Source organism: Dendrobates tinctorius, unplaced genomic scaffold (assembly GCF_039654945.1).
Source record: "Dendrobates tinctorius isolate UK_male_01 unplaced genomic scaffold, ASM3965494v1 ptg000326l, whole genome shotgun sequence".
Lineage (NCBI taxonomy): Eukaryota > Metazoa > Chordata > Amphibia > Anura > Dendrobatidae > Dendrobates > Dendrobates tinctorius.
In genome coordinates, this window is record NW_027361993.1 from 7055729 (window position 1) to 7073855 (window position 18127).

An 18127-nucleotide genomic window follows, 5' to 3' on the forward strand; every position below is an offset into this window, starting at 1 on the left:
CGGCCTCAGGCACCTCAGGCAGTAGTTAGCCACTACCTGCATGTTAGTTCTTAAACCCATAGTAAAAACAAAAATATAGTCCTCGATAACCCCTTTAGGAGCTCACTCGCATGAGCGTGTAACACAGCCAACTGCTGTCAGATGTTTTATCGGACAGCACTCAGCCCAATGTTATACTACGGGGCTGTGCAGATCTGCTGTTTTTTTCTCAAGCGGATTTGGCATGAGAAAGCAATTGCAGCATTCTGTGAGTGGTTTTGGAATTCCGATCACGCTCATCTATACAAGTCTTTGAGTGCGTGTGAAATATTGAACTGCGCTCGTATATCATCTAAGTGCAGTCCGACATCCGCCGACTCAGAAAATGGAGAAGATGGAGAAATTAAGTTCTCTATCTTCTCCTTACCTGTGATGCAATTCTCTCATGCAAGAGAATCAGATCACACTAAGATGACACGCGACCCAAACTCTGTCAGAGCTGAGTGTCATTAACATAATAGGCCTGATTCTGTTGCATGAGAGAATGTACAATCGTCCGTAGCCGTAAACATCACGTCCCAGCCGTAAACATCCAATTTTTGCATTCAATCTAACTTCAATTTTGCCAAATTTCAGTTTGGGAGGACATTCTCTTTACATAACATCTGCTATAGACATAGGGCCCAATTTAAACAAGATGTTTATGTTGGAATTCTGCATAAAACACCTTTAAATGAAGCTAAATATTTACGCAACTTGAAGTTGAAGTTGCACAAAAGTTTTCCATCTTTTTGACGTTTTTAGCCCAGCCTCAGCTAGCTTCTCCAAAGTGGGACATTCTCTGCCAGCTTCACATGAAGGAGCATGGTAATACCGACTTGGCCATTTCATCATCATTTATGGCATTTTGATTGCATTATTTACTCCAGTCCCTTACTGGAGTAACATTTCTGACAGAGATGCACAGCAGTTGTAAGATACACCTACTTCATTAAGTGGTGTATACCTGTTAATAAATTAGGTGCATCTTATTCCAGCGGTCCGTTTATTAAGATTGGCGTGAATGCTGGTGCCTAACTATGTAAAAACCCCACTCAATCAGTGGAATTTAAACAGCGCGATCATTGGTGCATGCACTCACTAGCGTCCACTGTGATATAGGGGCGCCAAAGGGTTCTCTGTCAGCCTTCTTGGTACTTTTATTAAGCTCATCTATACGCTAAGCTTCAAAGTAGACTGTGATTTATACTACAGGTGCATCTCACAAAATTAGAATATCATCAAAAAGTTAATTTATTTCAGTTCTTCAATACAAAAAGTGGCACTCATATATTATATAGAGTCATTACTGAGTGATATATTTCACGTGTTTATTTCTGTTAATGTTGGTGATCATGGCTTACAGCCAATGAAAACCCAAAAGTCATTATCTCAGTAAATTAGAATACTTTATAACACCAGCTTGAAAAATGATTTTAAAATACGAAATGTTGGCCTACTGAAATGTATGTACAGTAAATGCACTCAATACTTGGTCAGGGCTCTTTTTGCATCAATTACTGCATCAATGCGGCGTAGCATGGAGGTGATCAGCCTGTGGCACTGCTGAGGTGCTATGGAAGCCCAGGTTGCTTTGATAGCAGCCTTCAGCTCGTCTGCATTGTGGCGTCTGGTGTCTCTCATCTTCCTCTTGACAATACCCCATAGATTCTCTATGTGGTTAAGGTCAGGCGAGTTTGCTGGCCAATCAAGCACAGTGATACTGTTGTTTTTACACCAGGTATTGGTACTTTTGGCAGTGCGGACAGGTGCCAAGTCTTGCCATAGAATGAAATTTCCATTGCCAAAAAGCTTGTCGGCAAAGGGAAATATTGATCTACATTTCAGTAGACCAACATTTCGGATTTTAAAATAAATTTTCAAGCTGGTGTTATAAAGTATTCTAATTTACTGAGATAATGACTTTTGGGATTTCACTGGCTGTAAGCCATAATCATCAACATTAACAGAAATAAAAGCTTGAAATAGATCACTCTGTAATATGAGATTAACTTTTTTGTTATTTTTAAAATTTGCAGGAGGTAAAAATCAAATGTTTTACATTAGCATTTTATTTCTACAGTACTCAGTCCAATAAGCATGTACTGTGTAGTCTGAAGCCACTGGAATTGTTTTCGTTGTTCCACTGGGCCTGCCATGTTCTGCTGTCTCCTTGACCCCTGACAGCTGGAACACACTCACAACCTCATTGTCATTAGTCTCCAGACTACTGGGATCTTCACTCTTCTATCCTGTCTGCATTTGTCCCTGTCATCATTGATCCTGTGTAACCTCCACATAATCCCGTCTGTCACCAGGCCCACAGACGAGCTGATATACATAACTGCCCATGAGTTGACTTCTTTCTGAGAAAAGGTTGGAATATCACCTAATTATTTATTGAGGTCATGAATATTGCCATAGAATCTGAATAAATCTGTTCATTACTGTGCAGTGGGTATATAAAATATACAGTATTCAGTGCAATATAGGGCATAATGAAGGGATTGTACAGGAAGTGAACTCAATTTCTGCCATTAGTAAAAGGAAAGCCTAATCACAGCCCTCTGTTCACAATTAAATGGAATCTGACACTCAATGTTTTCTACTTCATCTGAGAGCAGTATTATATAGAGACAGAGACCCTGATTCCAGTGATGTATCACTTACTGTGCTGCTCGGTGCAGTTTTAATAAAATCCCTGTTTTCTCTTCTGCAGATCTAGCAGTTCTCCAAATGTAGAGCTCTGTATAACCCCACCCACATCACTGGTTGGCAGCCTTCTGTGTATACTGTGCATAGGCAGAAATCTGCCAATCAGTGGTGGGGGCGTGGTTACAGAGGGTTCATGATTATAGAGAACTTACTCACAGCATGTTTACTAGTCCTCTATTGATCACCTGCTGGTAAAACAGTGATTTTCTCAAAACTACAGAAAGCAGCCTTGCAAGCGACAAATCAATGGAATCAGGGTCTCTGTCTTTACAATATTTTGCTCTCAAATAAGGTGACAAAACCTGTTGACAGATTCCCTTTAATGCCTTGTGAACACTTTAGCAGGCTTGTCAGTACTGTCATAGAATATACTTGTTTCATGAAATAAAATGACTCAAATTGTGAGAAATTTTTCAGAATGACACATATACAATAAAAAATTAGCCTGGCTCCGTATTCATCCTACTCACTTTTTACACCACATCCAGGCTACCGTACATGCATATGTATTTTATGCCAAAAAAATGTTTTAAGGGAACTTGATATGCTTCATGACTCTTGATTACGCCACAACCTTTTGTCTCAAAGGAATAAAAAAATGCATATAACATGTAATATATTTGGTGCACCGCATTACTCCACATTTTGCCACAATTTTCAATTGTGCATTTCCTCCACTATCATTTTGTAGTATATTACTTCGTAAATAAAGTTTTTCTCCTTGTGTTCAGTGTTGAGTAATAAAATTGTGGCCAAAATGAGACCATGATGAGAAGTGACTTGACTTCTGCTTTCAATGAGTTGTCACTTTTAAATCCAATAAGCTATAATAATTAATAACTAGGATGAATATCTTAAAGGGGTTTTCCACTACTCGGACAACCCCCTCTCAATCCCTATTATATTTCCGCCTTGTAAAATAATAACACCTATACTCACCTTCGGTGCCAGTGCTGTTCCAGCAGCATCAGTACTGGCTCTCCTGGGGAAGTGTGTCATGGTTATATCACGAGGCCAATCAATGCTGGCTTCATTCTCCACGCCTTCGGAAGTATCGCAGCTCTTAGTTCCTGCGAATGTATGCTATACATCCGAACAAAAGATGAGTGACCCAGCCCTGATTGGCAGCAGTGATCGCGTGACATAACAATGTCACACAATCCCCGGGAGAGCCACTGGTGACACTGGTGGAACAGCGCCGGAACAGAGGTGAGTATAAGTGTTATTATTTTACAAGAAGGAAACATAGGGATTCAGAGGGGGCTGTTTGAGTAGTGGATAATCCCCTTAACTGTGCAATTGTTACTATTAGACTGCTCCATTTGGGCAAGAATAAAAAGATCTAGTATAAGTTACTAAAATTATCACTAAAGGTTCCTCTATTAATCAGATGTAATCTGCAAAAGAACCCTGGACCAAGTGTTTCATTAACCTACAGCGCCACCAAAGGATAAACTAAGCATTTCATGGCACCCACTGAAATCAATAGACTGTCTTTATCATGCATGGAGTTGTTGGGTCCTCCAAGGAGTGAGGCTCCTTGGCATAATCTATAAATCCTGGTCAACATACTCAAAGAGGATCCAAAAGGAGCCTCACTCCTTGGGGGACCCGCTCTTCACTCCTTGGGGGATCTGTTATGATTGAGTCACCGTAGGAGGCAAAAACAGAAATGCTAACTAAGTCCAGAAAACCAGAGAAGTTGGCAGCTATTGGATTGCAGACCCCTGAACTTATCAACACAACTAGCAGTAGCCGTGGGGGGTTCCTACGATGCCCTAGACCCCTCGATCACAGCCGGAGAATTAAATAGGCCTATAGAAAGAAAGGGGAAATCTAAACTGCCCCAGAGCAGACCCCAAAGCAATAGGCAGCCCCCAACATATAATGACGGTGAAGCAAGATGAAAACACTAACACAGACAGAAAGATAGACTGAGCAAAGACGGGGCCCAAGCTAACTACATAGGAAAGGACAGGAAGGCTGCTGTCTGCAATCCATGAAAAACCCTATGAAAATAAGAGCCAACAGACTGACAGTAAAAAAGGCCCTGAAGACGCTAGGCTTCAAAAAGCTATGTCAGTACTCAGGAATATTCTGAAGACAGAGCAACAGGCAAAAGGAGATCCAGCTTACCCCAGCAGGGAATGGCAGAATCCAGAAAAGCAAGGAAAACAAAAACAAAACACAAATGCAACAGGCAAAGCAAAAAACTTAGCTTTAGGGGAGCAGGAATCAGACTGGTGTCCTAGAAGTCCACAGAGAAATCACCCGCAGGGCAGAAGGGCGTCGGCAGCCTTATATCCAGTCCGTGACTCCACTCAGCCAGTCATCCTCATTAGACTCAGGTGCCTGATAATCAGGCTCATTACCTTCCTTTACCAGAATAGGGAGTTCACAAGACCTCAGTGATGAAGGGGAAAATGGACTCACAACAGGGACCCTAGTCCATGCATGATAAGGACACTCAGTAGTCTGTCCCACTGATTTCAGTGGGCGCCATGAAATGCTTAGTTTCCTCTTTGGTGGTGCTTTAGGATACTATCCATAGGCTTGAAGATATAGAAAGTAACAAAAACAGAAATATGCCCCATCCTCCGGTCTAGAGCTGCCTCTCCACCACTGCTTTGGTCTTTGTTGACAAGCTGCAGCAGTGACATCATGATAAGAGTGCAAATGACCACAGCAGCCAATCACTGAGCTCAGCTACTTTGCTGATCTTGACAGCACAAGCCACAGAACCCAATGATTGGCTGCAGTGATTACATTTCTGTATACTATACTGCTATTTTTTACCTTTGCAAATCTAATAATAATAATAATAATAATAATAATTATTATTATTATATTAATATAGTGATGATAATAATAATAATAATAATAAAGTAATAGTAATACATAATAATAAACCCCTTTAATTTACTGTACAATATTATATTATGAGAGATTAAGCCCCCACTAATTCAGCCCTGACGTTTGTAAATTACCCTGGCAGTGGTCAGTAACCCATGGTCTTTCTGCTGTTGTGGTCCCATCAGCAGTGAAGACACGACCACCCCACATGTCTTGCATCCTCTGGTGGTCCGTCATGTTGGGACCTACTGTAAAGGGCCTGTCACACTAAGAGATATCGCTAGCAATATCGCTATAACTAGTGACGTTATAGCGATATTGCTAGCGATATCTCTGTGTCTGATACTTACCTACGACCGGCTCCCCCGCTGGTTATCGCTGATCTCACGAGAACGTTCAGGACTGTTTCTCGTCGTCAGCTTCCTGTGGCACTTCCTGCTGTGAAGACGAGCAACGCGTGGAGCCGGGCGGGAGGACGCAGGATCGCCTGGTGTGACAGGTAAGTAGCGATCCCCGTCCCAGCGATGTTGCTGGTGAGATCTGCCTATGTGGCAGCTCACTAGCGACTACTTAGCGATGTACCAGCGATCCTGACCGCGTCATATCGCTGGTCGGGATCTCTGGTACATCGCTAAGTGTGACAGTACCTTAAAGTTTTAGAACAGCTGGAGAGCCTCAGTTATCAGACTAATGTTCCTGATAGTAGACATGTGCCCACCCTCATAACCCCTGCTGAAAGGTTTATCAACATTATCGTCACAGTTTTTACTTTTGTATTCTTGAATAATATTTCATAATGCCCTTTTGATACTGCAGAGGACTGGCTGACGGTGCAGCATGACAGCCCATTATCCTCCTGGTAAAAGAGGGTTAATGAATCATGGAAATGATAATTTATGTGCTGGTAATGTCATTTTTCAATGTCAAGTGCTACTTGCTATGAAATTATCTAAATTCATTTAAGATTAGGTGATACATATTTCCAGCGCAGAAAGGGAGACAGAGAAAGTTTACGGAAAACTTACAAAAATGTACTTATATCCTTTATACATTTACTGAATGTAGAATAAGTTATTTATTACGGATGAATAAATGGAAATTATTATTGGATTTATGTCACTCAGTACAATAAACATTTAGTAGAAGTATTGTGGACAGCTAGGTCTCATGTGTAAGACACTGCTGTGTGGGGTACGCAGCCATAGCTGACATTGTACGGTGCCTCCGTATGGCACCTCATTGCTCCTAGGAGATCATTCTTCTATAACACAGCATCAGAGGGGGTACAGCACAATTTTATTTTATTATTTTTGTTCTACGATAGCGGCATCTAGAGATAGATTGTAATACTATAAGCAGGATAGGACAGACCTGGGCAAACTGTGGCCCGCGGGCCACATCTGGCCCCCTGAGTGTGGCCCGCCGACACTCACAGCCAGAGGGCCAGAGAAGGACTGATTTATCTTTCTCAGAAGCTATTGTAGCCCTGCCCCATTTTCTCATTGGTGGATCCGGGGCTGCTCAGTTCCTGGCTTGCAGAGAAAGCTGGTGAAACCTGTGCAGGAGGCAGAGCGTCAGGACAGGAGGAGGGAAGCAGGGACTACAACACCCATCTGCTGCAGATAATGGGCAAGTAGCTTTTAAGTGCAGTTTATGATCAGGGAGAGCAGCTTATTAGCAGCCACTGCATCTCCCTGGATCTTTCTGGCAGCTGAGAGAAGATAAAACACTTGGGCTGAGTATTCCTACTGAATATGGGGTCCAGCAGTGAAGTGTCTCCTCACCTACAATACAAGCAGCCTAAAGATGGGATAGTCTGTGTGCTCCTCAAACTGTTCTTCTGCCCCACCATGTACTCTGCTGCATCCTCACCTCTGTATGTGAGGGTTAACCCTTACCTCCCTCTTTGCTCCCAGCTTGTGCTGTTGTATGTCCTGTGCAGGAGATGTAAGGGTTAAGTCTCCCATACTGCTTCTCCCTGTGATCTGTGGCTTATTACGTCCACTCCATAGACTGCAATAAGGATTCCCACCCCCTCCTTTCAGCTCCTGCCCATATGTGATGTGGATCTCTGCATGTGGAATGGAGGTGGGAGAATAACTTTTTTCCAATGTTCCATCTATTGAAGTCTATGGGTGTGCAAAAATAAAAAAAATTGGAAGCCATATGAATCATCCGTATAGCATCCGATTTTTACAAATACATTTCCATTTCTAACACAGGACACTGTATTTCTTTTAAATTTTATTCACTTCTGATGTATAAAAATGGATGCCATGCAGATGACAATACAGATGGAAAAATCATCTTTTCCTGGATGAAAATCATGATTTTTTTTTATATGCTCATGTAAACTTCATCACATAATCAACTGCTTTTTATAAAGTGATAAAATTAATGTTATGCAGACTTAAAGGGTGATTTGAAACCAACGGTGACTTTCATACTAAATTTAATTCTATAATCTAATCACTTCTCTAATATATTTCAATTAAAAAATGTCTACCATTACCTCTGTACTCTAACTTCCTGTCTGTGTTTTTTTTTATTTCCAATGATATTTTGTTTGAGAATCCCAGTGCATTTTGTGGTACTGACACGGGACATCATCAGTGGGCAGAGGCTGCGGTTACTGCCACAGCTGCTTTCCCCACCATGAAAAGAAGAGTCATCTGTTTCAGAGACTGGACTGGTCCCTGCCGTGTCATCTCTTCTCCTTAGAGCCAGCAAGAGAGCGCACTGTCACTGTGCATTCAAAGGAATATAGCACAGGGAGTTCATACTGAGTATATGTCACAATTTACAACCGACGCATTATCAGGTGAGCAGGACTAGCCGAGCCTCCAAAACAGACATCACTGATGGCGCCTAATTTCAGAGAGGGCACGGAGGCTGTGGCAGTGTCTGAAGCATCTGCCCCCTGATGACGGCTAATTCAAGTATCCCAGCATGCACTGGTGAATCTCAAACAAAATGTCATGGGATGTTAAAAAAAAAAAAGACAGGAAGTCAGAATGTAGAGGGTACGTTAGGGAATTTTTAATTGAAGTATATTAGAAAACAAGATTAGATTATTACACTGAATAGATATACATTTGATATGAAATTCACCTTTGGTTTTGGACCACCCCTTTAAGTTCAGCCGATTGGTTCGGCCCTCCACAGCAGTGCCAGTTTCTCATGTGGCCCCTTGGGAAAATTAGTTGCCCACCCGTGGGATAGGACCATCCCGATAGGTACACCTTGTTGTGGTGTGATAGCTTTTACAATTTTTTTAAATCAAATTTTGCGTTAATTAAGTACCCTGCGCTATTTACATGTACTATTAGTATTGGAGGCTGCGCACAAAACCAAATCCAAAAGTGGGTTCAAAAGTCATGGGAAATATATAAATAATTTCTGGTTGTCTGACAGGCTAGTTTCAGCTGGAAAAAAATTAGTTCAATATCTGCCTTTACATTTTTCCAAAAAGTGAATGTATGTGAATTTATTTATTATTTATTTATCATGCTTTGCTTATATAGGGCTATCATATTCCACAGCTCTTCTCTGATATTATTATTATTATTATTATCATTATTATTATTATTATTATTATTATTATTAATAATAATAATAATAATTGAAATAATAGTAATAATAATAATAAAATGAAGAATAAAAAAGATTTGGTTTATCAATAATAAATAATATTTATTATTATTATTATATTTATTTTGATCTATTAACCAAATAAATATTGTATGTTTTTCTTCTTCATTCATTTGCAAAAAAAATCTATACAGGTTTTGCAATTATAATATTAACATTAATAATAATGAATTAAATGTAAACTAAAGTACACATAATAATAGGATTAATACTGTAATTAAAAATAAGGGATCGATATAGCTATTTTTATAATTATTATTATTATGAGTGATAAACTGTATAAATATTTTACAGTTATCATTCTGCATATTATTATTATTTATACTTTAACCCCTTAACGATCGCCGATACGCCTTTTAATGGCGGTAATTAAGGGTACTTAAACCACAGCGCCGTTAATTCACCGCGCTGTGATTTAAGTGAATAGCGCCCCCCAGTGTCGGATTTTCTCCGGGGTCTCAGCTGCCAGGGGTAGCCGAGACCCCAGAGAACATGAATCGGTCGGTTTTTACCGACCCCCGCTTTTGCGATCGCCGTTATTAACCCTATAACGGCGACCGCAAAAAAAAAAAAGCCGCGATTTTACATTTAATTTCTCTTTCCTCTGATGTGATCGCACATCAGAGGATAGAGAAATAGGGTCCCCGATCCCCCCGGTCCCCTCCCGGTACCTCTCCCTTGTCCTCCGTCCCCTCCCGGTGGTCCCGCGCCCGCCGGCGTCATCCGATGGGCGCCGCCATCTTGAAAATGGCGGGCGCATGCGCAGTGCGCCCGCCGGGAATCTGCTGGCTCCGGCTGGCAGATTCCATTCATTATTTTGATCACTATGATAAACGATCATAGTGATAAAAATAATAAAAATAGTACATAACCCCCCCGTTTATCACCCCCTTATATAGGCACACATAATGAAATAAAAAAAATATTTTTTTTTTCAGTTTTCCATAAGGGTTAGGGTTAGGCTAGGGTTAGGGTTAGGCTAGGGTTAGGGTTAGGCTAGGGTTAGGGTTAGGCTAGGGTTAGGGTTAGGCTAGGGTTAGGCTAGGGTTAGGGTTAGGCTAGGGTTAGGGTTAGGGTTAGGCTAGGGTTAGGGTTAGGCTATGGTTAGGGTTAGGGTTAGGCTAGGGTTAGGGTTAGGCTAGGGTTAGGCTAGGGTTAGGGTTAGGCTAGGGTTAGGCTAGGGTTAGGGCTAGGCTAGGGCTAGGGTTAGGGTTGGGCTAGGGTTAAGGGTTAGGGTTGGGCTAGGGTTAGGGTTGGGCTAGGGTTAAGGGTTAGGGTTGGGCTAGGGTTAGGGCTAGGGTTGGGCTAGGGTTTGGCTAGGGTTAGGGCGAACTAGGATTAGGGTTGGGATTAGGGTTAGGGGTGTGTTGGGGTTAGGGTTGGAGCAAGAATTGAGGGGTTTCCACTATTTACCAACTTTGGGGGTCTAAAAATTGGGGTCTAAAAAATCACTTTTGTGGAAATAAAAAAGACTTTTTATTTTCACGGCTCTGCGTTTATAAACTTCTGTGACGCGCTTGGGGGTTCAAAGTGCTCACCACACATCTAGATAAGTTCCTTAGGGGGTCTAATTTCCAAAATGGGGTCACTTGTGGGGGGTTTCCACTGTTTAGGCCCATCAGGGGCTCTGCAAATGCAACATGATGCCCGCAGACCATTCCATCAAAGTCTGCATTCCAAAATGGCACTCCTTCCCTTCCGAGCTCTCCCATGCGCCCAAACAGTGGTTCCCCCCCACATATGGGTTATCAGTGTACTCAGGACAAATCGCATAATAACTGTGGGGGTATGATTTCTCCTGTTACCCTTGTAAAAATAAAAATTTGGGCGCGAAAAGATCATTTTTGTGGAAAAAAAATGGATTTCTTATTTTCACGGCTCTACGTTATAAACTTCTGTGAAGCACTTGAAGGTTCAAAGTGCTCACCACACATCTAGATAAGCTCCTTCATGGATCTAGTTTACAAAATGGAATCACTTGTGGGGGTTTCCACTGTTTAGGCCCATCAGGGGCTCTGCAAACGCAACATGATGCCCGCAGACCATTCCATCAAAGTCTGCATTCCAAAATGGCACTCCTTCCCTTCCAAGCTCTCCCATGCACCCAAACAGTGGTTCCTCCCCACATATGGGGTATCAGCGTACTCAGGACAAATCGCATAATAACTGTGGGGGTATGATTTCTCCTGTTACCCTTGTAAAAATAAAAATTTGGGGGCGAAAAGATCATTTTTGTGGAAAAAAAAATGGATTTCTTATTTTCACGGCTCTACGTTATAAACTTCTGTGAAGCACTTGAAGGTTCAAAGTGCTCACCACACATCTAGATAAGTTCCTTAATGGGTCTAGTTTCCAAAATGGGGTCACTTGTTGGAGTTTTCCACTGTTTAGGCACATTAAGGGCTCTCCGAACGCAACATGGCATCCGATCTTAATTCCAGCCAATTCTGCGTTGAAAAAGTCAAACGGTGCTCCATCCCTTGCGAGCTCTGCCGTGTGCTGAAAAAGGGGTTTACCCCCACATATGGGGTATCGGCGTATTCAGGAGAAATTGTACAACAAATTTTGTAGTTGATTTTCTCTTTTAACACTTGTGAAAATAAAAAAAAATTGGTTCTGAAGTAATTTTTTTCCAAAAAAAAGTTAAATGTTAATTTTTTCCATCCACATTGCTTTCGTTCCTGTGAAGCACTTAAAGGGTTAATAAACTTCTTGAATGTGGTTTTGAGCACCTTGAGGGGTCTAGTTTTTAGAATGGTGCCACTTTTGGGTATTTTCTGTCATGTACACCCCTCAAAATGACTTTAAATATGATGTGGTCCCTAAAAAAAATGGCTTTGTAAATTTTGTTGTAAAAATGAGTCAACTTTTAACCCTTATAACTTCCTAACAAAAAAAAATTTTGCATCCAAAATTGTGCTGATGTAAAGTAGACATGTGGGAAATGTTATTTATTAAGAAATTTATGTGACATATCTCTCTGATTTAAGGGCATAAAAATTTAAAGTTTTAAAATTGCAAAATTTTAACATTTTTTGCCATATTTCTGTTTTTTCATAAATAAACACAAGACATATCGAAGAAATTTTACCACTAACATGAAGTACAATATGTCACGAAAAAACAATCTCAGAATCAGCAGGATCCATTAAAGCGTTCCAGAGTTATAACCTCATAAAGGGACAGTGGTCAGAATTGTAAAAATTGGCCTGGTCATTAAGCTGCAAACTGGCTCTGTCGCTAAGGGGTTAAATAATAACAGTATTAATAATAATTATTATTTTGCATTAGTTTAAAAATACCATTTTGTAGCATATAATAATTGGTAAATATCCAAGAAGAAATTTTAGCAGTGATATTCAGGAGTTTGGGTTCAAGTGAGGACATACTGGTCCACTGGCCTTAAAGGGATGACGACATGACAGGGTTTAGTGGGAATATAGTGAGCTGGGGATGGGTAATTAGCTAGTAGTGTGGGGGTTAATACATTGGAAATAGGAGGTGCTGGTCTTAGGACTGAGGGGGGAGGAGGGGTTAGAGGTGGGGTCACAGGGCTCCAATATAAAAGGGTCAGCCAGTTTAAGTGTAGCAACAATTTTAGGTGCCCCCTTATAGTGATAAGAAGCTCTCACCCACCATCCCTTATTTAGTTATGAAGTATAATAGGAATGCATGTCGTACTTTATCTAGTTTTGGGGGATTGGGATTATGGCAGTTTTCTTTTTTTGGGGGGATTGTGGATTATGTTTAGTTCTAAAGATTGTATAACTATATGTCACCGCAGTGGGGCATGGGGGAGATCCTTGAAGTTGGTAGCGCTGATGAATGGTGGATCGGGGGGGGGGATCTCAAGAGGTCCAGGTCCCCCCGGGTGGATTCAAAAGGACGGGTAGTTAAATAATCCTGCAAAAAGGATTAAAGGGGACCCGTGATCAATGGTGCTGGCCATTGGCCAGGCGGGTTGATAGGTGTTTCTGAGCTGGTGCTTAGTGGCTAGAGGCAAGACTCGACCTGGGGTCAAGTTGGGATTATTAAACCTGAGGTTTGTGGTTTGGGGCATCGAGGACCATCCCTTCTGGTATGTTTGTGTTTTAAAAATTTGTATTAAATGTTAATAAAAGGCTGCTGTGGACAATTTATCTAAAGTAAGTGTAGAGTGTTTTATTGTTTTTTTCTTAATATATTGAAGTTGGGTTAAGAGGCTAAGGGGTATTGAAAAATGGGTGTGGAAGCTCACATGAGTCACGAATACCCATTTGTCATGTACTGTTGATGTCAGTGATTTTTCTTGTACACCGAAAACTGATCCAAGTTTCTTTGGTGTCTTTTATCATCGAGTCATCAGAGTTTGGTAAGTGTCAGTTTTTACCATCAGAGTTTCATCAGTTTTTCCCTTATAGAGAAAAAAAGCAAAAAAAGTGAAGTAGATTTCTTAAACTTTTCCTTTCAAACAGTCCGTGAAAAAAATGGACAGTACACAAATGGCATCTAACTGCTGTCTGATTTTTTCATGGAACCATAGTCTTGCATTGAAAAGTTTAGTCCATGACTCAGATCAAAATGGGACTCAATAATAGGTACACGTGATATCCAAGAATAACACGGATATAACTCGTACGAGAAAAACTGACATCTGAATGAGTCTCTAAGCAATAAATGCAAATAATCCAGAGCTGTCAGTAGACGTGTGTGCACAGGAGCCTAACACAATCTGCTATATTTTTTTCTGCGCTTCTAATAGCCCAATATTTTTTCAGGCTGTTTTGACTACTTGTTGTATGGTCTCTTAGCTGCAATATTGAAGCATATTATGGTGACAGATTGGATACTAGATTATGAGACTGGATTATCGAATACTGGATTAAAGGATTTTTACGGTAATAACTATGAGTGAATTCAGATGGCTGTAGCTCTGTTAATATGGATAATGGCAGTAATTGCTGTGAAGATACTCAGTGTTATTTCACACAAGACCAATGTGTAATTTTTATATAATCAGATAATGGCTAACTGGAAGCATCTGTTGCCAGCTCTTAGAGGTGGAACGATGACAACAAGTGGCCCTCGGGAGCTACTCAATTTGTTCAATTACTGTGACATGTTTCACGATCCCAGTAGAAATTCTTTGCAATCTGTTACATTTTTTATGGTAAGATTTATTTGGGGTTCTGTACAGCAGCCAGCCCTAGTCAGTGAAGACCATATGGGAAACAGCACTGCATTACTCAGTAGGTTCTCACTGGCCATAAATTGTGCACTGAGGACCTCATACATATTAGACCAAAATAGATGGAATCCACCAATATCAGCCGGATCAGATGACAGGCCAATGAGTATGGGGTCCTCCCGACTCTCCCTAACATTACTTGAAAGATCCGGCACGTTGGATTTCCAATGGCTGATCCATTTGTTTTGTCCGACAGAGAACAGACACTGGATTGATTGGCTAAGCCCGTTCCTGTGTATGGGGGAGTTGGGAGAGATAGCGATACCAAGTGTTTATTGGTATGGACGTGAATGGATGTGAGTGGATAAGCAGCTGCCATAAGCCTCTACTTATCGCCTGGTTGAACAAAGGATTAGATATGTTTGATGCAACTTGTCCGCCCCATCAGCACACATCGGAGGATAGTGGGGACCACTCATACCAATAAGATTGTCCTCACATCCTGGTGACTTCAGCTGGATTTGTTTGTATATCAAGCATAAGTTACTTTGGTAGAAGCACTCAACTATTTAAAGCACTCAACTACCCGTGTTTCCCCGAAAGTAAGACCCTGTCTTACATTAATTTTACCCCAAAAAGTCCCACCCTGTCTTACTTTCGGGGGAGGTCTTACATTAGCCGAAAAAAAATGACAATTTCTTTTTAACCAATAAATTAACATTTATTAACATGCTGTTATACCCCATAACAGTGCCGTATCCCACTGCACACAGCCCCACACCCCATAACAGTGCCGTATACCACTGCACACAGCCCCACACCCCATAACAGTGCCGTATCCCACTGCACACAGCCCCACACCCCATAACAGTGCCGTATCCCACTGCACACAGCCCCACACCCCATAACAGTGCCGTATCCCACTGCACACAGCCCCATATCCTATACAGTACATGTTTCCCTACTTGGTTTTTAAATGCTGGACGTTTTCCTCTGCGGTGCGGCTGTGGGTGCGGAAGGCCTGTGCTGCAGGGAACGCTGTGCCAATCAGCAGGGAAACAGCGGTGACGTGGGGCTGGGGCGGCCAATTACAGCCCAAGCTGCTGGACCAATCAGTGCTCGAGCCGGGGGCCGGCGGTGACGTGGGGAACAGGGGCGGCCAATGAGCTGTTGAGCTGGGCGGATTGCGGGGTTAACACGGCGAGTTAACCCCATGAGCGCTGGACCCGCCCAGCTGCACCTGAGGACACCTCTGGAGCCTGGGGACCCAATGGGGGACAGCGGCGGCCCAAAGGTAAGGGCCTTACATTTCACAGCGGCCCCCAACCCTGCCTTACATTCGGGGGAGGCCTTACATTGAAGGACCCCCCCGTAACCCCCACCCTGTCTTACTTTCGGGGGGGTCCTACTTTCGGGGAAACAGGGTAATTAAATTATTTTTTTTTCCCAGGGGCTTTATTAGCCAACAGATTCATTACTTTTTAATTACCTGGTGCTCACCCTGGACAACGTACTCTTTGCCCTTTGCCCTTGGTTCATCCTTTTATGAAGGCTTGGATTGGCCCACAGGAGAACAGGAGAATCCTCCGGTGGGCCACCACCTACTTATATGAGCAGTACTTGGCACAATATACTTGAATCGTACAGAGAGAGGCGGTATCTTAATCATTTAACAATCTACCCAGATCATTGTTAGATACATTTGTGATTGAGGATAATGTCACATGTCCATGTAGCTGTGGGGCCCTGGAGTTGGTTACTGTTGGGCCCTTGGCACTACAGTCCGACACTGCCTATATGTGTTTTCTTGCCACAGTAAAGTGACTTATAGAAGAAGCCGGTCAGTACTGAAACACAGAACAACAGCTCCAGCTGTAGATTGCCTATAATGTAGCCGCACTTTGATTGACATATGTATAATTGAACGGTGTACCAGAAATACCTTGCAGTGCACATTAGTCATCACGTCATGTTGGCTAAATACAACCACTGTTTTCTAACAGGTTTGATGCATCAGTCAAGAAGTACCTTCAGAGACAGAGGAACCCTAAGCATCCTCACATATCAGCCCTTTGGTCTTCTGAAGGTTTGTCTGTGGATCCTAAGAATGTTTATACTAGTTTGCTGTCATGTTGCTTAGGCCTCTTTCACACTTCCGTTTTTTACAATCAGTCACAATCCGCCAGGTTTTGAAAAAAAACGGATCCTCAATTTTTTTTTGAGGATCCGTTTTTTTCCCATTGACTTGCATTAATGGCGGATTGATGTCCGTTGCATCCGTTTTTTGTGAGGATCCGCCAAAAGTTGCTGTCCGTCACCATCCTCAAAAATTTCAAAACGGAGCTTGTAACGTTTTTTTCTCTGGCGGATCCTGCAAACACTGATTTAACCCGAATTTCTTTCTGGGTGCCGGACAAAACAAAAAAAAAATTCTCTCTCTCTCTCTCTCTCTCTCTCTCTCTCTCCCCGGCCAGCGATTCCTTTAAATTTCTTCATTTTCAGGATCCGTCTGAAAACGGATCCTGTGCCATCCGTTCACATCAGTTGAGAACGGATCCGCAAGAGGCTTTTAGTATTATTAAAAGTTCCCTGCTCCAGAGGAAAAAAAAACCTCTATGCATATGACAAATGGCAAGTAATACTACCAGGCTGGGGTCCTTCTTAACATTGGCAATGTTTTTGAGGACCATTCTCCACCCATAACAGAAGATGTGCAGATCCACTTGTTATTGCATTGTAAACTTTTATGGTATTATTGTTCCCACCTGCCATTTCAGCTAAAAGGTTATTTATAAAGCCTCCAATAAGAAACAGTGGACATTAGGGCTTCAAAATGACCTCTAAAACATGTGTAAGGGGGTGAAGCACAAGAGAATTCAGAAGGGGGTTACCTTCTCCACTTGACCAGACAGCAGGCTTGCTACGGAAAAGATTTTCTGCCCTGGTCGTGCTGGGTCATGTGACTGCTGGGAGGAGAGAGGAACCAGGAAGGAGGGCAGCCTGAGAGTGCGCGAATCTCAGTGCAGTGTGTGCAGGGGACAGGGCAGGTTGTAGCTGCACAAAGGGGAGAAGAGAGAACTCCCTTTCAGAGGTACAAATCCAGGGGGACTGTGCCGAGAGACTGCATTTTGTGAGTACTTGAGACCAGAGCCTGCAGTGACTGGAGAGGTGCGCTCTGACCCCGTGCAGAGACAGTGACACCCGTGCATAGCACCGGTACCTGCAGTGTTGGTGCAGAGCCCCTGACTCCTGTTGAGAGACTTATAGAGACACAGAGCCCTTGATTCCTGGGAGAGACTGTTTAGTTTTGGAGCATAGACTCAGAGCAGGGGACACCATGAATGCCTTGTGTTCCCCCTGCCTTTCTTCATTAGCCCCCCGAGACCCCTGTTGTGAGTCCTTAGAGACTGCAGAGCCTACAGCGACTAGAGAAACGACAAGTGCCGCTGCTGACTGCGCTGATGCGGGAAAAGACGACCCTACAAGCAAGTACTTAGCAGACTGATAAGTTCCAAGAACACCTGTTTCTGTCATTCTTTTTGACTGTTTGATATACTGCTTTAAAATCAGTTTAACCCCACTGCTTTCTCTCTGCGTGGAGTATCATATCCCTGTAAATAAAACCCTTTAACTTTTGATCTGTCTCGGTTCTGTGGTGACATACCAGCACCTGCACGTTTATTACACATTTTGTCTTCTTTCAGAACTTTAGAGCCATTGGTC

At 42.3% G+C, this 18127-nt stretch overlaps 1 protein-coding gene across 5 annotated transcripts in view; it reads right to left on the reverse strand.

Moving 5' to 3' along the window:
* CAMTA1 (calmodulin binding transcription activator 1) overlaps positions 1-18127 on the reverse strand; it is a 2204257-nt gene that overhangs the window by 352309 nt on the left and 1833821 nt on the right. The window lies entirely within an intron of this gene.